General features: G+C 38.8%; 1 long non-coding RNA gene across 1 annotated transcript; it reads left to right on the top strand.

Moving 5' to 3' along the window:
* Positions 1-1,999: 1,999 nt before the first annotated feature.
* LOC311074877 lies at positions 2,000-6,912 on the top strand. The gene is made up of 4 exons (XR_014604385.1): positions 2,000-2,107; positions 6,193-6,325; positions 6,443-6,673; positions 6,770-6,912. It is a non-coding gene; the product is annotated as an uncharacterized lncRNA (long non-coding RNA).
* The last annotated feature ends 15,776 nt before the right edge of the window (positions 6,913-22,688 follow it).

The following is a 22,688-nucleotide window of genomic DNA, read 5'->3' as shown; positions in this document are numbered from 1 at the left end:
CATTTTAATCAAGTACATTGAATAAGTAGCAGATTTTTTATTGTATATTTATAAATTACTAACCTACCTAATGTTAACCAATTAAACCTATTGTAATGCTAACTCAAATTCTTAGAATTTCCCTCTCATTTTAGTGTTAGTTAATTGGTTTATGGCTAGAATATTGACAGAATTGTGTTCCAGAACCAACAAAAGATGCAGAAACATTTTTGTCACCAAGATTTACATATATTTATATAAATATATAACATATATAAATTAAATTATACATGCACATACACATAAATCTACATACACCCTCCCACCTGATGTCCTTCTCCTGCATTGCTCTCCATAACCTGCATAAATTCTCAGTACCTACCCGCTGTAGGTGAATAGTTATGCTCGCTTGCATAACTATTTATGTTTATTCAAATGCGACATGTACTAACTTTGCATATGTATGCAGATATTCCATAAAGTACCATTTGATACAATCCATGTTGCCAAGGACAGAGTGAAAGATGCGCAGGTATTCCAGAAGCCTCTGGAGCTCTCGGACCCCAGGTTAATTCAGGTTCTGTTTATAGACTTCTGTTATATGAGTTCTGATGGGTCACCTTGGTACTTTCCGGTCCAATGTGTCCACCCATGCATTTCACACTGTTCCATGGGACAAGGCTTGGATCAGCTGACAGATGATATTGTTTATCCTCCATAAAAGCAGCATCCTATCATAACTGCTCATTCTGGATTTGAATTTCAACAGGAAAATATGCCTTAAAGGGCCTTTACTGTTAAGAATAGGGGTGTAATTTTGTAATGCTATAGCATTCTAGTTCTGTCTACATCACAAGCAATGAAGCAACATAGGAAATACAAAATAATTCCAATGCATTTGTGTAGTAAGGTTTCTTTTTGGATGCTACATTGACAATTTGCATAGAGATTAATTTAAACAGAATTGTCTGTGATTAGTTAGAGGATTGGTTACCAACTCAACCGCTGTAAACCATTGTAATTTCTTTTATAAAGTGCATTTACATGAACTTCAAAAGTTTATTCAAAAGATTATTTATTTATTTTAGTTTAATTTGTAGCTCAAACAATAGAGCATCACATCAGCAAGGTCATGGGTTTGATTCCCAGAGAATGCATAAACTAATACATAAATGTATTCTTTGAATATAAGTGACATTGGATAAAATCATTTGCCAAATGCATAAATGTAAATGTAAAATGGCATGTAAATGACTTAGTCTGGCTGAATTTGTATTGTACCAGTCTATTTTTTGTAAAGTCGAATTAACAGACCTAAATATTGTGATTGTAGCTCAGCCTCTTCCAGCATGAATACACATATTTCTGACTTCAACCGGTCTTGACACTGTACATTTGCTCCGAAAGACAGAAGTGACGTGTCACATGTATTTAATTATTACATTTTTCTACTATGCTTTTTGTTGTGTCGACATTGTAGCTCGACTACGCAAAAGCTTGATTATACTGAGCATGTTAAGATACCTTCTGATGCAATGGGAGCATATCTAAATGGATTTTTGTAGAATTAGTTAACCACACTATCTGCAATAACCCAGGGCTGAATGTCTCTTTCTCGCATCAGTGTAACAGCCAGCTGAGGTTACAGGGTGGAAACTCATGAATACAAACATCAATCTTCTCCTTCCTTTTCTTTCAGGTAGTACTTCATTTCAAGTCACTCTTTCCTTTCCTGACTCTCTATCTCACACACTTTCTCTCAAGCTCTTCTTGCAAAACTGGTGAAGTAAATGTAATGGACTTTGGCAGGGTTGTGTTGTCAGATCCCAGAGCTCCAAACAGTAGAAGGGGCAGCCAGAGGGGACGTGACCAGTGGGAGAGAGGTCTGGCTGGGTTAGCTGAACTATGCTTTGGCCTTCTTCAGCTGATGGAGCGGTTTCTTCCAGGTGCCACCTGTGGAGACTCGAGCCCTTCGGACATCTCCGACAAGGATTTTTTTAGAATGATGCAGGAGCAGAAATAGCCAGGTGTGAGCAGATAGAGGAAGCAGTCTGTAGTTAACCAGCACCACTCCTCTGAATTCATCTAATGCTGCTGGGCCCAGAGAACTGCTCAGAATCACAACAAGGTATTGATCTATATATCTCTCTCATTTATTTTGCTAGGTAGTTGTGGAGGTGAGAGGTGTTTCCGCTAGCTTTAGCTAACATCGAAATTCTTTCTCTTGTTGTGCAAGGAAACCTGATGAGGTTTATAAACGGATTGCTGTTAAACTAGTGAAAAGCAGTATTCTGTCTACCCTGTGGTCTGTGTGGGTCTTAATGCCCCATATAGTGATGGTGACACTATACTGTCAAAAAAAAACAAAAACAACATCCTTCAAATGAGACGTTAAACCGGGGTCCTGACTCTGTGGTCATTAAAAATCCCAGGATGTCCTTCGAAAAAGAGTAGGGATGTAACCTCACCATCCTGGCCAAATTTGCCCATTGCTTCCTAATCCTCTCCATATATACTGATTGGCTTCATTACTCATTTCCACCATTAAGCAGGTGTGTGGTGGGCGTTCTGGCGCAATATGGCTGCCGTTGCATCATCCAGGTGGATCCTGGACATTGGTGGTGGTTGAGAAGATTCCCCCCTTATATGTAAAGCTCTTTGAGTGCCGAGAAAAGTGCTATATAAATGTAACAAATTATTATTATTATTCATGGAACATTTTTTATTTTTTTAAATTGTAGTTATATATATATATTAATATTACTTGTTTCAGAATGTTTTGAATGTTTTAGAACATTCAAAAGTAACATTCCCATAATGTTTGCAAAATGATAAAATAGAATGTTCTTAATGTTTGCATAACCAAGATTTTTTCTTTAGTAATGTTTGCAAAAAAATAGTGCTAGGTGTGTGAATATCATTTGGAACAATCATTTACCATGTAAACATTTGCTAAAAAGGTTTCAGTATAAGGTGATGTAGGAACAATGAGTCATTAATGCATTTCATTTGCTTAAAAATGAATGATTATTATTTACTACATACTGTAGCTGAGCTTTCAAATTGGAAGCTTTCAAATGGAAGTTTGACATCAACTGAAAGTGGAGATTCAGACTTTCTGACTTGAATACAATGAAGCATTAGTACTGTATACTGCATACTTTTCACAGTACACGTGTTACAAAATCCTCCTACAGCAACCTGGGGTCTTAAGGCCGATTGCCTCCTGGTTACCAGCCCAGAATGGGATTGAGACATGCCGTGGGCCCGATTTAAACCCACTCCAACATGAACATTGTAGCTCAGTAGTTCTGGAGCATGTGTGCTAACCACTTGGCGGACATTAGTTCTCCTTGTCTCACTGGCATAGCACTGTTAAATGTGTACGAATGGTTTTGTCAAACATATATTTACACACTTTCCCCATATTTGCATGGGGATGTGTGTGTTCATGTGTGGTACCGCAGCCCGTTCTCATCCCAAGGCGTCATATACTGACGCTTTTGAAATTTCTTCAATATCCGACGCACAGGGCACCCTTAGGCGTCAATATGAGACGCAGATAAATATGAGTCTAGGAGGCGCCTCCTAGCGGTCTAACCCTAAACCTACCCCAGACCTAAACCTACCCATAACCAGCGTCTCATATTGACGCTAAAGGGTGCCCTTTGCGTCGGATATTGAAGAAATTTCAAAAGCGTCAGTATATGACGCCCTAGGATGAGAATGCGTTGGGTACCGGCATAGCTGAGTGGTAAACCTGAATGTGTCGCTCTGGCATTGGCAGGGCGCTCAGTGCATGTGTCTGTCTGTTATTGAGAAGTATGTCAGAAGGCCGTGTATATGTTCAGGCTGAACCATTCAACAGAGAGATTTACACTTCTGTCAGATGCCCTGTAGTGAGAGCCAGACACTGTCTGAACAACCCGTCAATCTCTTTGCCAGCCTTTCTCTCCTTTTCTTATTTTCTGGATACTTTCCTCTCTATCTTTTTTTTCCAGTTTTTCCAGATCTTTCGTTCTCTCATCGTAATTTCCTCTTCCCTCAACAGGTGTTTTTATTTCATTTAAATATTTTCTTGTATCATTTCCATGGACCTGGCTCTCAAGATTTTGTGTGTGACTTGAATTTGAGGCTCTCAATGTTTCTTGATCCCATTCCCTTGCTATCTTTTCCTGAGAATGTCCTATCCCTACTGAAATCCCAACAAAAGCTGATCAAATGATCTGATCAAGTCTGAGATCATTTGCACACAAAATCTTAGTTTTTTTTAAAGTTGTTAAGTTATAACAAAATCTTAGGGTCAATAATGGCTGATCAGATATTCATGTGCACGTGGGAGCATGTGGTATGACTAACAAATTAGTTGTTATCCATTGTGATGTGATCACATAACTGTGAAACACACACACACACACACACACACACACACACTCACACTGCAGTGAGTAAGGAGTTTACCTGCAAAACAGCACTCCAGCTCAGCTTAATCAATGAGACGTTTTAATAAGTTTGAACAAGCTTTAGCGGCAACACAAATACACACACACTTACAGGCATCTGGTGGTGTGTACCAGAGCTCTCCATGATACTCTGGAAAAGAATGTGATCTTTGTAAACTCCTTCTCCTTGTGAAGTAATTGCAGGTTGATAAAGAAAAGAGGCATTGATCTCTGGACGCAGAATTAGGATAATTGTTGTACGTGTAGAGACTTGATGTGCAGCCATATGAGGGGGTTTATTACATAAGCACCACATGCAGATGGATGTTGTATTTGTTTACTATAAACATAAGTGGTTGTCCTGGGCGCTGTTGATAATTGCTAATTTTCCAAATGATTAAATTCAAGGAAACAACTGTTTCTTTATCCCTTAAAAAGAGTAGCAGCTGTTATACAACAATATATGTGCTTATATCTGTGATTTTTTTGTTGTTGCATAAACTAAGAATAATATGTGTGCATAGTCGTAAAAACAGTGCATGTGTTTGTGAGTCAGGCAGAAAAGCAACTATGGCCTGCATGTTTTAAAAAATGGTTCAGGACAGTTGGGGAATTCACAGACCTGCTTTTTGTGATGTCATGAAATGGTTAAGGCTCATGAATAGTAATTAGATTATGCACCTAACGGTAACCATTTAGCTATTTTTTTTCTGCTTAAACGGCTCTGAAACTGCTCTGAAACTGCTAGCCTGTCTATCTATTTAATGAAATCCATACCTTTTTGAAGTTTAATAATAATAATAGCTGTTACACGATTTCCTTTCTCAAACCTGCTACTGTATCTTCCTGTTTTCCTCATTCTCCTATTTCCTTGTCTTTCATTAGGGTCTCTGCAGCATTCACTATTACTTTACCACTAACAACAGAGGTGGTGGTCCATTTACACGAAGTCGATTTGTTATGATGCCCTTGCGTTGAAACGGCTTATTTAAAAAAAAAGAAAAAAGAAGAGCATTAATGCGCCACAGAGCGAGCGACTTGATGGAAGTTTGCTCTAAAAAATTAAAGCAGGAAGTGAAACGCTGTCAACACTCTCCCATGACGCCCCTGTCACATCAAACCCACATTAACTGACAACGTTGCTGTTTTAGAGAAGAGCTATTTCAAACAAGAGCATCTCTCCAGAGGAGCCCTTTCTTTAATCCGCTGAACAAGTACAAACAGCACAGTTACAGACTGTTGAGAACAAGAGAAGAGGAGAGAGAGAGAGAGAGAGAGAGAGAGAGATGCATGAAATAAAGCCATAGTTGTAGATAGGAGCCTCATGATTGTCTTTTTTTTGTTCTGGATTGGCTGGCACTTCTGCATGATACAGTATTTAGCTGACAGTGCCAACGCTGTTGTGACTCTTAGCACAAAAAAGATTTCAATTGCTGTCCAAATTTCAAAACACTGAAACCAGGAAAAAGTTCTGATTGAATTTGGATTGATTTGATATCAAGTTTCACAGTCTAAATGAGAGCGTAATTGAGCCAAAACTGTCCGTCACAGGACAGATCGGCTACATTCACAAAGTAGCAGATTAAGGTATGGTTAAATATGGTTACGTTCAAACAAAGTTTGGCTTTTAACAATGATACTAATCACATTTTACACTGTAACCAAACTGACTTTCTTATATTTTCAGGACACAGGATCAATGCACTTCAGCCCAATTTCACCACACACGTCTCTCGATTGCTAATGTGTCTGGTATTGACTGCACTTTTAGGTGAATCCACTAGGTGGCAACACTCACAGTTTGGATATTGCAGCAAAGTAGTCGAAGAAGATGGAAAATGCCAGCTGAGTAAAAACAAACAGAAGACAAAGGTGGAAACAAAAGCAATAGACATGGATGCAAGGTCAGATGGCGAAGATAATGTTACACTTTATTTTGACGGTCCACTACAGACATTCTACTTACTATAAGTAACTTTGCGACTACATGTCAACTAACTCCATATGCTGATTTCACGCAGCCGCCATTTTGAAATCGAAAGCGAGGCTCTGGTGGGAAGAAACCCGGAAGTATCGCCTTGAATCACAGGAGAGTTGTGAATGCAATGGTGTATTGTTGTGGACCAGGCTGTACATCCTATCAATGGAAAGAGAGTGATAAAAATATATCCTTTCATCGCTTTCTGAATGACCCAAAAGCCTGTCGTGCGTGGATTGTGAAAATAAGAAGGGATATTGGACCTCATTTTCAGGTAAGTGAAATATCTTTAGTTAGCTAACGCTATCTCTCCAAGTTACACACGTTTTGGATGGCAGTTATCAAACTAATTAACTGATTCTCTCATAAGATTACAGACAACTCAGGACTCAATTTTACTCAGGACTGCATTGTTCTTTCGCTCACGGGTTTACATAGACTGAAATGGGGAAGCATGCCGACTTTATTTACATGGTGCTGTGAACTCAAGCCCAGGAGGACACTTCAGCGAAATCAAGGGTGCGTTAACTTGTTTGATGACATAATCGTAATAATCTTAAAAAGATTAGGATGTTATGTTATGAGAACATTTGTTTTAATAACCAAAATATATAATATTGTATTTTCATTGAGTCATTTAAACCTCTCTGAATGTGATAGTAGGCTACTGTAATGTTTTATCATATTACAGTACAAGTACCTAACCAAACTGACATTATTTATGTATATATATGTGTATGCTGATTGCTGTCATTTCTTACAGTTGCAATTTTTTTGTATAATTTACAGTGTATTTATTTTATTGGCTGCTATATATATTTGATAGATATTACAGGTTGTTTCAGGTTCAGTTTATGTAATGTCTATAATGTGACGACTGTACATAACAATACTTGCCTATATGAACTGCCAAGACTGAAATCATGATTATGTTAATTTCCAGTGTCTGTGATATTGAAACACTTGAGGAAGAAGAGGAGGACCATTCGTTTCCTGATCAGAACACAAGAGAACAGTGAGTCATCTATCTCAGACCTAAGGGCAGGGACACACTAAGCCGACGGTCAGCCAATGTCGGTTAAATCTGTCAATGGTTCAATCCAACTGAAAAGCCTTCAACTCCTCAATCGAACTGATTAAGCTTGATCTGAATTAAATCTTGATCGGATTGAAAGGGGTGTTGTAGATCTGAAGAAATCTGATCAATAAGAAAAGAATTAAGCATGTAAACTCTTGAACCAGACTTCATCAGTCTTGATGCATACCAGAGCCCTTTTACAGTAAGATCTCTGAGAATCAGATTGCAGGTTTAAAGGGTTCATATAGACTGAACTTTTCGAACTTGAAATCAGATTGGATTCATTGATGAAAATTAGAGCATGTAAACATCTAATGACCTACTTGATACTTATTTTTGTTCTTCATGTAATTTCCTCTTTTTTTCTTAATACACAAATCTAACAATGGGTTTGGGGCACTGCAAGACCATGATTACCTGGAAATATGGTCTCCTACCATGGAAGAGCAGCTGAATGCAGCACAGATGGAGATTGCTCATCTGACACAAGAAAATGAAAATGAAAATTTAAAAAGTCAGCAGTTTTGTCTACAGCGATTCCAATGTGAGCCCAAGATGATCATGTTTTACACAGGATTTAAAGATTATGAGACCCTCAAAGCACTCTACCTGTCTCTTCAACCTACAGCACAGTCTCTGGTGAGATGGAGTCAAATGCAAAGACATAATAAAACAGAACAGACTGTAACAGCTGGCTTTCATGCTCACAACATTTGTCTCTTTGACCAGTTTTTCTTGTTTCTTGGCTGTATGAGGCAGGGGCTTCTTTCTGCAGATTTAGCTGTAAGGTTTAATCTGTCAAAGGACACAGTCAGTCGGATATGTATAACTTGGGCTAACTACCTTTATTTCATGCTTGGCACACTACCAGTATGGCTAAGTAGAGAGGCTGTAGACGAGCTAATGCCACCTTGCTTCAAGCAGACCTTTCCCAAAACACGTGTTGTGCTAGATTGTACTGAGATTCAAATTCAAACAGCAAGCTCAAAGGTTCTTAACACAGTGACATACTCTCATTACAAAGGCACCACAACTTTGAAATCCCTGATTGGCATTATCCCCTTTGGGTCAGTTAGCTTTGTAAGCAACCTATACACAGGCACAAGGAAATCACCAAAGAGTCAGGCATTCTAAAACTCCTTGAGCCAGAAGATGAAGTAATGGCTGATAAGGGCTTTCTTATCAGAGATCTCCTTGCTGACATCGATGTCAGTCTTGTAACCCCAACATTCACAGGCCCAAGCGGACAATTCAGTAAAGATGAAATTGCACACACCCAAGAGATTGCCCGCTTGAGGATACATGTGGAGAGGGCTATCAGACGCATCAAAGAATATCACATTTTTGATGGTGTCCTACCCTTTTCACTCTGTGGTTCAGTCAACCAGATGTGGACTGTTTGTGCTCTACTGACACATTTTCAAGGACCTCTATTTTAAAGGAAAGTTTCACCCAATAATAAAAACTTGCTGAAAATGTACTCACCCTCATCAGGCAATCCAAGATGTAGATGAGTTTGTTTCTTCACCGGAACAGATTTGGAGAAATTTAGCATTCCATCACTTGCTCGCCAATGGATAAAATTGGAAAAACATCTACATCTTGGATTGCATGAGTTTTTATTTTTGGGTGAAATATTCCTTTAATCCCAAAAACATACATTTTAGGTTACAGTTAAACAAAAATGTACATAAACGAGAATAGTCATTTAAATGTTGTTACTCTGATTTATTGTTATAATTTGTACAGTAGATGGAAAATATACACTGGAACAAATTTACACAATTAAAAAAATGTGTTTGTACCCATTGGCTTTTAATGTAGAAAGTTGTTCTAAAACTGTACATATATTTCTTTCACACTTTAGACTATATACAGTGAAATTTATAAATAAAATTATATTTTTGTACAATCAGTGGAATTCAGTTTCTTTAATGTAAAAATGAGTTGTTCTAAACCTGTACATAATATTTACTTAATTATATTTAAATATTTACTTATACTTATCTAATGTGTGCACCACATGTCTGTTAGGAGTAATTGTGTGTGGTATTCCTGGGTTTATTAGCACAAGTTGGGCAGCCAGTAGTTAAAAAAGAAGTCCAACTTAGTTTTTTCTGACTCCCATTTCTCTTCATCAAAATGAATGCGCTCCAGGTAAAAGTCATTTCTGGATTTGACAAAGAAGTCACACCATGTCATCCCTGTGATTCTCATTTGTTCAATCATCTGATAATAATATTCATAGCTGGTTTTGAGAGCAAGCATACCATCTGCTCTTACGGAAAGGTACTTGCACTCTAGGACACTGTCTACATCAGGGCACTTGATTTCAAGTAACCCCAGAGCACCAGTGCCGTCAACCACCTTCCGATCAGGAGATGCGCCTAAATGTGGGGCATGGGGATTTAAGACAAAGCCACAAGGGTAAACGTGATTACTGGTTGCCTGCTCGTATTCTGCAGCTGCATCTGGCTGGTGGCAAGGCTGTTAAAGTCTGCAACATGTGAGACTATCCTCTTAAAATTGGATGAAGTAAAGCGCTGGGAACGAACACGTGCCACATCTTATTGTTGCTGCCCCCTCATTTCTTTCTCTAATGACTCGGAATCAGAGAGTGTAACAGTCATACCACCATAAAAAGTGCTCTCCTTTTCACTGAGAGATGTTGAAAAACTGCATGGTTGTGGTGGGAGAGGAAAAGGAGGGTAGGGATCAGTGGAGGTGCAGCAACCCGACAACTTGGTAGGTCAACGCTGATCCATGAGGCAGATGTCCGAATTCAGTAGCATCTTTGTCCACAGGGTATGTCTTTGATGCCTGCAGCAGTTTGTACATTTGGCTGTTGCTTCCAATTTTAGCAAGTTTTTCATGAAGGTCATTAGCAAACTGATCACTTGGTAGAGGGGTTGAATAGGACAATACATGTTAGGTATGATTCCATGACTAGATCTTTTATAGATTGTTTGAGGTGGATTAGCTGTTGGTGGCTTCAATTTTGAGATTTTAACTGTATTAATAGATTTAGAGGCTAGACCCATAGAATATAAAGAAATATGCCATGTCTTGTATTCCAATTTGATGTAGTGTACATGTTTGATGTACAGTAGACCAATTTGATGATTGCAGTGACCCAGGCCAGCTTTGCAGCTGCATTTTGATTCTCCAATGACAAAGAAACCTTCAGATGGAAATTCTATCTGGAAATAAAGAAACAAAATAGAGAAGTCAGTATTTATTCAAAATAATGACAATATAAAGGTCCAGCAAGTTGTGGGAAGTCAAGGAACATTCAAACTTTCATACTATACAGGTTTGCAGTTCACCTTATGTTTGGTACTGGTTGTAGGAAACAACAAGGTAAGTGGACAACAGTGTGATAATTGCTGACAAGTACAGTAATTGTATTGCATTTTGAGTAGAACTGATAATACTAAATGTTGGATGTGGGTGTATGTATGTATATGTGTATATACACTCACCTAAAGGATTATTAGGAACACCTGTTCAATTTCTCATTAATGCAATTATCTAATCAACCAATCACATGGCAGTTGCTTCAATGCATTTAGGGGTGTGGTCCTGGTCAAGACAATCTCCTGAACTCCAAACTGAATGTCAGAATGGGAAAGAAAGGTGATTTAAGCAATTTTGAGCGTGGCATGGTTGTTGGTACCAGACGGGCCGGTCTGAGTATTTCACAATCTGCTCAGTTACTGGGATTTTCACGCACAACCATTTCTAGGGTTTACAAAGAATGGTGTGAAAAGGGAAAAACATCCAGTATGCGGGCCTGTGGTCGAAAATGCCTTGTTGATGCTAGAGGTCAGAGGAGAATGGGCCGACTGATTCAAGCTGATAGAAGAGCAACTTTGACTGAAATAACCACTCGTTACAACCGAGGTATGCAGCACAACCTTGAGGCGGATGGGCTACAACAGCAGAAGACCCCACCGGGTACCACTCATCTCCACTACAAATAGGAAAAAGAGGCTACAATTTGCACAAGCTCACCAAAATTGGACAGTTGAAGACTGGAAAAATGTTGCCTGGTCTGATGAGTCTCGATTTCTGTTGAGACATTCAGATGGTAGAGTCAGAATTTGGCGTAAACAGAATGAGAACATGGATCCATCATGCCTTGTTACCACTGTGCAGGCTGGTGGTGGTGGTGTAATGGTGTGGGGGATGTTTTCTTGGCACACTTTAGGCCCCTTAGTGCCAATTGGGCATCGTTTAAATGCCACGGCCTACCTGAGCATTGTTTCTGACCATGTCCATCCCTTTATGACCACCATGTACCCATCCTCTGATGGCTACTTCCAGCAGAATAATGCACCATGTTACAAAGCTCGAATCATTTCAAATTGGTTTCTTGAACATGACAATGAGTTCACTGTACTAAAATGGCCCCCACAGTCACCAGATCTCAACCCAATAGAGCATCTTTGGGATGTGGTGGAACGGGAGCTTCGTGCCCTGGATGTGCATCCCACAAATCTCCATCAACTGCAAGATGCTATCCTATCAATATGGGCCAACATTTCTAAAGAATGCTTTCAGCACCTTGTTGAATCAATGCCACGTAGAATTAAGGCAGTTCTGAAGGCGAAAGGGGGTCAAACACAGTATTAGTATGGTGTTCCTAATAATCCTTTAGGTGAGTGTGTGTATATATATATATATACAGTGAGGAAAATAAGTATTTGAACACCCTGCTATTTTGCAAGTTCTCCCACTTGGAAATCATGGAGGGGTCTGAAATTGTCATCGTAGGTGCATGTCCACTGTGAGAGACATAATCAAAAAAAAAAATCCAGAAATCACAATATATGATTTTTTAACTATTTATTTGTATGATACAGCTGCAAATAAGTATTTGAACACCTGTATATCAGCTAGAATTCTGACCCTCAAAGACCTGTTAGTCTGCCTTTAAAATGTCCACCTCCACTCCATTTATTATCCTAAATTAGATGCACCTGTTTGAGGTTGTTAGCTGCATAAAGACACCTGTCCACCCCATACAATCAGTAAGAATCCAACTACTAACATGGCCAAGACCAAAGAGCTGTCCAAAGACACTAGAGACAAAATTGTACACCTCCACAAGGCTGGAAAGGGCTACGGGGAAATTGCCAAGCAGCTTGGTGAAAAAAGGTCCACTGTTGGAGCAATCATTAGAAAATGGAAGAAGCTAAACATGACTGTCAATCTCCCTCGGACTGGGGCTCCATGCAAGATCTCACCTCGTGGGGTCTCAATGATCCTAAGAAAGGTGAGAAATCAGCCCAGAACTACACGGGAGGAGCTGGTCAATGACCTGAAAAGAGCTGAGACCACCGTTTCCAAGGTTACTGTTGGTAATACACTAAGACGTCATGGTTTGAAATCATGCATGGCACGGAAGGTTCCCCTGCTTAAACCAGCACATGTCAAGGCCCGTCTTAAGTTTGCCAATGACCATTTGGATGATCCAGAGGAGTCATGGGAGAAAGTCATGTGGTCAGATGAGACCAAAATAGAACTTTTTGGTCATAATTCCACTAAACGTGTTTGGAGGAAGAAGAATGATGAGTACCATCCCAAGAACACCATCCCTGCTGTGAAGCATGGGGGTGGTAGCATCATGCTTTGGGTATGTTTTTCTGCACATGGGACAGGGCGACTGCACTGTATTAAGGAGAGGATGACCGGGGCCATGTATTGCGAGATTTTGGGGAACAACCTCCTTCCCTCAGTTAGAGCATTGAAGATGGGTCGAGGCTGGGTCTTCCAACATGACAATGACCCAAAGCACACAGCCAGGATAACCAAGGAGTGGCTCTGTAAGAAGCATATCAAGGTTCTGGCATGGCCTAGCCAGTCTCCAGACCTAAACCCAATAGAGAATCTTTGGAGGGAGCTCAAACTCCGTGTTTCTCAGCGACAGCCCAGAAACCTGACTGATCTAGAGAAGATCTGTGTGGAGGAGTGGGCCAAAATCCCTCCTGCAATGTGCAAACCTGGTGAAAAACTACAGGAAACGATTGACCTCTGTAATTGCAAACAAAGGCTACTGTACCAAATATTAACATTGATTTTCTCAGGTGTTCAAATACTTATTTGCAGCTGTATCATACAAATAAATAGTTAAAAAATCATACATTGTGATTTCTGGATTTTTTTTTTTTTTAGATTATGTCTCTCACAGTGGACATGCACCTACGATGACAATTTCAGACCCCTCCATGATTTCTAAGTGGGAGAACTTGCAAAATAGCAGGGTGTTCAAATACTTATTTTCCTCACTGTATGTATATATATACTTTATATATAGTGTGTGCATAATTATTATGCAAGTCGATATTCTGATAATTTTTTTTCCAAGCCAATTTTTACCAATTCCATACCATATCAATCTTAATAACCATTCATTTTATTAATCATAATCATTTAGAAGTGATATATAAGTGTGTGCATACTGTAATATTCAGGTGTGCGTAATTAAGCAGGTTTTCTTGCAGGTAAAATGGGCAAAAAAGACATTTAGGCTAACTTGCACTAATTTTATTAAATTATTAAATACTTTTAATAATGATTTTCAGTGCGAGTACACCTACATATAAGGCGTTTTCCCCTTCCAGCCCTCATTAACAATTATATATCACTTCTAGATAATTACATATAAAATGATTAGCAGTTATTAAGATTGAAGTGGTTTGGGATTGGAAAAATGTGCTTGGAAAAGAAAGATCAGAATATCGACTTGCATAGGCCTAATCATTATGCACACACACACTCTATCTAGGCCTATCTATCTATACATACATACATACATACATACATACATACCTACATACGCATACACAGGTGTCAAATTGTCCTCCTACAGTCCTCCTACAACCAGTCTCATTGCAAAAAAGGTGATTAATTCAGAAAGTAAAAAAAAAACAGCAGGAACGAACTTTGGCACTTGACCTAGCGCCTTACCTTGAACTTGTGTAACCGTTACATGCACCATGTATGGGGCATCGTTTTTTCGCATTGAGCAAAATGCCCTTGCCCTCACAACACAGCCTGACTCACTTTTCCCACTGTAAACATAAAAAAAATATTCAAAATGCATGCTAAGATAAAATGTCATGCTGATGTTTACTAAAAACTAAATAACATGGGCAAACATAATGTATTTCGAATGGTTAGTCAGAGGTATCTCTCTAGCTTATTTGGCTTCATGTAACCTTACCTTCAATATCAGTGAGGTAACCCTCAATCCAGTTGCTGTATCCTTTTAACAAAACAGCTTGTGGGATTCGGCATCCATCCTCTGCCCATTTTTCCACATCCAAGAGTGTAAATCGCAGCTCCAGGTTGGTAGTCCAAGGCATTGTTGTTTATCTTTACTTCCGGGTTTCTTCCCACTAGAGCCTCGCTTTCAATTTCAAAATGGAGGCTGCGTGAAATCAGCGTATTAGAGTATTTGTATACTGTAGTAGACTGTTAGGTTAGGGTAGGTTTTAAGGTTTGGGTTAGTAGAATAAGCTGACATGCACTTGCAAAGTTACTTGTAGTCAGTAAAATGTCTGTTCATCAAAGTAAAGTGTTAGTAGATATTAAGCAGACAGTCTACTAATACCCTAATGAGAGTTAGTTGACATGTTGCAAAGAGACATAGTTAGTAGAATAAAGTAGACCATCAAAATAAAGTGTATAACATTACATTATTACATGTTATGTTATGTTATGTGCAGGTCAGGTGAAGAACTACAAAGTGAGTTTTTGGTCAATGAAGTATACTCAGAAAAGCTCAGATGCTCAATCATGCACAATGTGTTACAACAGGCAGAACAACGAAACACCAGTCTCAAGGAACCCACTTTTGGTAATGTCTCAACTTTGATAAATATGTTGGTACTATATTTTACATTTGCACAGTAACAATATTTGGAAGACATTTGAAAACATTGCTTTATTTGGCATCCGAGAGGACAACAATAGTCTGAAGTTTGTCGATGGAAACTGGCACGTTGCTTGAGTAATCTTGGCTGAGATGGACTTTGCAGTCTATTATAAACCTTTTAATGCTAAATGTACTTCAGCATGATGCAAGCCATAAATTGACCGAATATAGTCTATAAATTGATTGTATGAGGTGTTTTTAAAATGGCTTTGGCAGTCTTTTTCATTTTTTTCTGCATTGATTTAGCAGGATTCTGAATAATATACCTCACACTTATTGCTAGCTTGATACATTATGGTATTAGGCAAAGCATTTCAGAAAATGCCATATGCGGGGCAGAACTTTGAGAATAACAGGCACTCTAAGGCAGGGTTCTGTGGCCAGATTCAGTGTGGACCTGGGCATTATCCAACACCAACACTCCTCAGTCAGTGTGGCATGGTTAGTGTGTTCACCACACAGACAGATCAATACACGCTTGTGTCTTTGATGCACCTGTTACAGACTTGTTAGTTGGCTCCCGGCTAATGTATGTGCTTCTCAACTTCTCAAGACGATGGGTGAAAACACTGGTCCAGCACCGGCAGCCGTGAGTAATAATGTGTTTACAAGTCAGTGCATGTTCACCATGCTCCCCCAACACCCTTTGATTCATTATTAACAAGTACAATGACTCATAAGTAATTAACTCCTATTCTTAGTGCTGGTTCATTGTTTAGTGTTTAGCTCGCCGTATTATCACGTTGTTAGCCTTGCAATGGTTTTGTTTTGTTGTTTTAACCAAAGAAATGACTTGGGTGGTAATTATGTTATTATGAAACAAAGTTGGAATTAATTCATAAAATTAAACCCAGGAGGGGAACTGACACCTTTAAGAAGTGAGACACTTTTTGTTTACCTGCTCCTGGTTTCATAGTACAATAATCTTAAATCCTTTTTTGGAATTGAGCCACAGCAAGAGCACTTAAGGGATTAGTTCACCCAAAAACAAAAAAATCAGTCATTTACTCTCCCTCATGTCATTCCTGACCCATATGACTTTCTTTTTTTGGTTGAAAAAAGGAAATCTGAAGACTCTGCTGTTCTTTATTTTCCAAACTAAGGCTTTTAAGCTTAAAACATTCCATAAAAATGATATAAAAGTCCCATATGATTTGTGAGTTATATTCCAAATGTTCTGAGACCATTCAGTAGGTTTGTGTGAGAAATAGACTTGTCTTGGTAATATTTGCTTATAATAGTCATTATAATAAATGGCTGTTAACTGCTGAGCCCAGATCGAACCAGTTAATTGATCTTGAGAAATGAATCAGTCTGATTTGTGAACAAAGAATTCAAGTTGGTTTTGTGAATCAGTTGATATAAGAAGATCCAACTCAAAATAATGATTCAGACAGTATTTCTCTCGCAAACCTGCCAAGGAGAGTTGATTATATTAAAAACTTGAAATGTAGCGCAAAAGTCCCCATTTTCATCATACTGCTATGGTGTTTCATTGTTTGTTCATTGTAATTGCAAGGGACATCTTCAAAATATATCCTTTTGTATTCCATGGAAGAAAAAGAATATGAGGGTGAATGAAATGAAGACAGAATTATCATTTTTGAGTGAATTATCCATTTAAGTGATTATGAAGTGTATTAATATGGTTTCAAACCTAAAGTAAAATGTAAAAATGCATTTCTAGCCCAATTTGGCTTGTCTTTGTTCCCGAATCAGCAGAACACCATCATGACATCTTACACTATCTATTTCAGTCATCATAAACCCAAACAGTAATTGCATATTCAAATCTTGTTAAGAGGTTTATCTGATTTCATGTCTTTTTCTGTTGTTTTGTTTCAAACCCCTCCCGTACCAAGATGAAGCCCTAAGATACAAGGGATTATCGCTTGCTATCAGATGAAGAACTATGGAAACACACACACAAACCCTTCAGATAACACTGTAAGCCAAAAAACGCACACACAAACAATATTGTAAAAGCAGAGATGTTAAGCAAGCGATCAAAAATGAACATCCTAATCTTCTCGGCATCTTTGGCAATCTGTCGCTCTTCTGTAAACACAGACCTCTCATCACTTTGGTTTTGGATTTATGTTTTCAGGGCAGTTGCGAACAGACCCTTGATTTGATCTCAATCTGTTGGTGGAGACCTTTGCTACTCACGTGAGGGTGGATGAAGGTGGCTTATCAGAGACGATCTCCCGTGACCCTGTTCTGAAATCAGGCTAAATCAACAGACCCGATTCGTTGGCGTAATCTCCTCACTAGCCTTAGCGCTTTGTAAAATTGGAGCATAACAAGCTTTTCTGTTAATACCCTGTGAGAATGTCTTTTCTTTCTTGGAAGCGGCCCCAAAGTTCTAATAAGATATTATTGATGTTATTCATTCTGTTTGGGTTGTTTGGATCCATTTTGTCTTTCTTTGGACTCATTCCAGGTAAATAAATGCAGACAAGAAAGCAAATAAGCATTTAATTTATCTCTATCCCCTTAAGACAGAAAATTCCTCTCTCAGGCTCGTCTCTCTCTCTCTCTCTCTCTCTTTCTTTCTCTCTCGCTCTCTCATACGCATCTGATGACACTTTCCTCCATTTCTTTTTGTCATCCGGAATGATCCTTGCGTGTGGACGTGACAGTTTTCACGTTTGACGTTGTTGCTGTTATCGCTTTTCTTTTTTTTACCACTTAATTTTTTCCTGTTGTCACCCGGGTGTCTTCTGGGACTCAGCCACATATGCTCCCAAATAGATTTTAATTACGATTGCACCGTGTGCTTTGTCTGGGCACTGTGAGTAATAAGGAAAGAATTGGGGCCTAATTGTTCATGCGGGCGGATGAGCATGCCAGAGATGAAAAGAGGAGTAGAGGGAGGTTGTTGTCCGCAGTGACCGGTGTCCCAGAGGGCTCCACTTGGCATCATGTTTCTGTGGAAATTGGATTTGTTAGTTGACGGCGGCTGTCCGCCATAGAAAAGTATGGCTGCTTCCCTCCCCAGAGTTGGCAAATCAAGTTTTCATCAGCAGGAAAGGATGTAGTCGCACCATCCTCTCGTAAATCCTTCCATGTTTTCACTGAGAAGTGCAAAGGGGTGGGGGATCTGTGTTTCTGGGACAGTAAGCGTTCATGTGGAGTAATTACTGGAGTGTTTCTGCTAGTGATGTAGTACTCAAGTCCGGTCTCGGACTCGAAACCAGTCTCGAGACCGATTTCTGCTTTCTCGGACTCGTCTCGGACTTGTTCCTTCAAAGACTCGGTCTTGACTCGGTCTCGGACCACAGTGGGAGGAGAAGGACTCGTAATTTCAGACCGAGTCCTCGAGATTTTTTTTTCCAACGCATTTTTTTATGTTCATATAAAAAAACCACACAACACATAACAACAATAATAATAAAATGCAATGTTGACGGGCATTATTTGAAAATGACATCCCATGGTGCAATGCAAAGATACTGCCGTCAGAGCCGTTTATTTATCTGGCTCTGCTGCCGGTGACTGTCAGTAGGTCAGTGTCAATATGAAAACTGACATGTTTTTATGGTCTTGGTCTCGACTCCTAAAGACTCGGTCTCGACTCGGACTTGCTTCCTCAAAGACTCGGTCTTGACTCGGACTCGACTGTATTTGAAAACCAACGGACTCGGTCTCGACCCTTCAAAGACTCGGTCTTGACTCGGACTCGGCATAGGCGGTCTCGTCCCCATCACTAGTTTCTGCCGTGTGTAACTGGGAAGCTGGAATGTTGGTTCAGAAGCTTCTATAGGGTTTCAGCATGACCTTAACTCAGTGGTGTCCAAATTCGGTCCTGGAGGGCCACTGTCCTGCAGAGTTTTGCTCCAACATGCCTCAACACACCTGCCTGGAAGTTTCTAGTATGCCTAGTAAGAGCTTGATTAGCTGCTTCAGGTGTGTTTAATTGGGGTTGGAGCTAAACTTTGCTGGACGTTGGCCCTCCAGGTTCAGTATTGGACACTGCTGCCTTAACTCTTAATACTTCAGGTAAGCCTATGCAAATTAAAAACTGTTTTACCAAGAATGAAAAGTGCCTGATTCACTAAAGAAATTATTTAAATAATAATAAAAAAGACAAAAAAGCAATTCCTGATTTTGAGGTCATGTTCTAAAATGTACACAAACTTTTTCAGTGACGATAATTTTTGGTTGGCACGATGTGAATGGAGCGAATTCTATATTATAATTCTAGTTTTGGGTTTAAATAGTTTTGCTTCCATTGATTATAGGAAAAAAAAAACACTGAATTATTTCTTTAAACATCTATTTTTAATAGTCAATTTAAGAAAAAAGGTCATACAGGTTTGGAACTACGAGGGTGAGTAAATGACAGAATTTTCAGCACAAAAACAGGGGTAATTCTTTTTCTTTCTTGCTTTTAAATTTTTTAGATGCAAGGCATTGGAATGAAAAAAAAAAAACTCAAGGTCTAGCTAGCATTTTTTAACAAAAGTTATTTTAAATTGAGTGCAGTAAAAAAAAAAAAAAAAAAAAAAAAACTCTATAGCTGTAGCCTTCGAAAGTTTGGACCAAGCATTGTTAAATGGGATGGTCTAGCCTACATAGGATTACTCTTGTCGCCTTGCAACTGTGACAGCTGCAGTAATGTTTGTACTGGACTTTTTTTGAAAGCTATATTAAACTGTCAGAAAACAAAACAGGGTTTACAACCTAGATTTGTTCACCTTGATCCATGTATGTACATGGGTACATGTACCCAGTTATGGCCTAATGGTTGGCGAGTCAGACTGGTAACACGAAAGCTGCAGGTTCGATTCTCAATACCAGCAAGATATGACTGAGGTGCCCTTGAGCAAAGCACCTAACCCCCAATCACTCTCCGGGCACTGTGGTGAATGGCTGCCCACTGCTTCGGGAGTGTTTGTCTACAGTTTGCAGTGTGTGTATTCACTACTCACCTCTCCTAATGTGTGTGCACTAACTTGTATGGGTAAAATGCAGAGGACAAACCCAAAGTATGGGTTGCCTTACTTGGGCTTCACTTCATTTTTAATAAAGAGTATAAACTATCTATAAAATTGCATCTTAGTAATGTCAACATTTTGAGTTTGAAACCCAATACTTATATTTAAAAATTAAAATTTCGACCTCATGTTGTGTCAATCACATTTTCACTTTTGTCCGTCAAAAAAAAATTTTGAGAGGTGTTTTGACAATTCAGAGCAACCGAACAACGAATACGAAAAACCTTTAGGTACTTTAGAATGCAGCCTTCGAAGGATACAGCCTCTGAATTCATGCACGAGATGCTGTGACACATAAGCTCAATGGTCTAATACTTTCGTCTAGCTTGTTTACATAGAAAAACAATGTAAAGGCAAAAACGCACTAATGTGTCAATAGCCCCTTATTCATTAACTGCTGTATCTGCAATCCAGTTTAACCTGGCACTTACAGTAAACTGAATTGTGCGTGGTTGGTAAGGCAGAGTTCTTTCCACTGAAATACTGTGTACAAATATGGCTCAACTGTTTTCAGAGCTGAATTCACATCTTTGTGTATTGAACCTATTGTATTTCTGCCTATTGTATTTCTAGATGAACTTTAAAAGGTTTTCTTTATACATTTTCAGAAACCCACTCTGCTTAAAGTGGATTTGTGTTAAAATGAAAAGTGTTTTTCCTCACACTTACTGGTTGTTTTGTGATCTGAAGTCTCAAAAGAACAGTCTAATAGCATCACAATCAGTGCATTTATATACACAAGATGCTTCTCTGAATAGCCATTGAATTCTCCTACATGTTTAGAAATATATATATATCTGTCTGCTTCACTGACTCCTGGGCCTGAAAAGGATGGCTGAGAAAAGGTAGAAATCCTGTGAATATCTAGATTACCCAAATACTTTAAAAACTATTAAATGAAAAAAACAAAACAAAAAAAACCCCTCTACAATCTATAACAGATGGCTTGCTACTCAAGCTCTGTTTTGGACCCAACTCTCAGTACACACACTGTGAAACAGAGCAAGATGATAATTAGATGAGGGAGATAAATAAAGCTCATCTTTTGTGAGAGACTATGTTGCTCGCCGCTGCTATCGCAGAATTCTGTGCTCTCCCACCATGCCTCTCAAAAGGAATATAGAACAATAATGGACACACACAGCAGAGGAACTCAGATGGCAGACAGAACAGAGGCTAATGCACGGTTCACGTACTCCTCTGTTCTGCTGATGTATAGGCTCAGTGTGAAGTCATACCTTCATTACTGAAGTGCAGGGATCATGGAGCTGAAGCAAGGAGTGTGATGGCTCCAAACAATGCTAGCCCATGTGTATGTGTGTGTGTGCATTTGTACATGAGAGTAAGTTTGAGTTTAGAAATCTTCAGTAAGACAGTGTGAGGAGCAGAAGTAGTGACGCAACTTTTCACTCAAAAATGAAACTTCTGTCATAATTTACTCACCTTTGTGTTGTTCCAGCCCCATATGACTTTATTGTGGAACCCAGTTTCCGCTATAGAGTAAAAATTAAAACCGGCTAATATAAAGGGTAAAATGAGAAAGTCATATTGTGAGATTTAAAATTGCAATTGAGAGATGTGGTCACATTGTGATAATTTTTTATTTTATTGTTTACTCTCAGGCAGTCCACTTTCTGCATGGAACACAAAAGAGTTGAAATTGAAGAGTTGAAGAGACCCATTATGACTCTTGGCATGGTGGCATTCCAACTTCACAGTCCTGGAACAATAGCAATAAACAGCACAGTGTATTCATGGAATCCCTTATTGATGGTATTTCACATGAATGTGTATTTCTCATGTTTTATTCAAACTTCAGGAGCTGTTGTAAGAGTTTCGCTGTGCATCATTAGTTTGAGAAAATGTAAGCAAGGCCAAAACCTCTTGATCATTCAAATTCATTGAAAGCAGAGAGGATATCAACAGACAATATTTGGCAGTACTGTATGTGAAGGCTAAACATTTTCATATTTGGTATAATTACAGTAAAACCCTGTGATGAAGAGAATTTGTCAGAAATATTAAAAGCTAACATTCAAAAACAGAATTTTAGAATTTAATATTAATATAAAACAACATAGGCTATTTAAATTATTTTCTGTAATTCCAGTAATAACAATACCAATTTTAGGATCTTTGAAAGGATCAGAGAGGCTGGAAACAAAATATTTGGCTGTATTTGAAGGCTAAACATTTTCATATTGAATATAATTACTGAAAAATTGTGATGAAGCGAATATAATGTTCAAAAACAGAATTAGTCAATTTT

The sequence above is a fragment of the Abramis brama genome (genome assembly GCF_963993115.1).
Source record: "Abramis brama genome assembly, chromosome: 23".
NCBI classification, from domain to species: Eukaryota; Metazoa; Chordata; class Actinopteri; order Cypriniformes; family Leuciscidae; genus Abramis; species Abramis brama.
The sequence above is the reverse complement of the archived record's forward strand: the minus strand, read 5'-3'. Positions and strand labels throughout refer to the sequence as shown.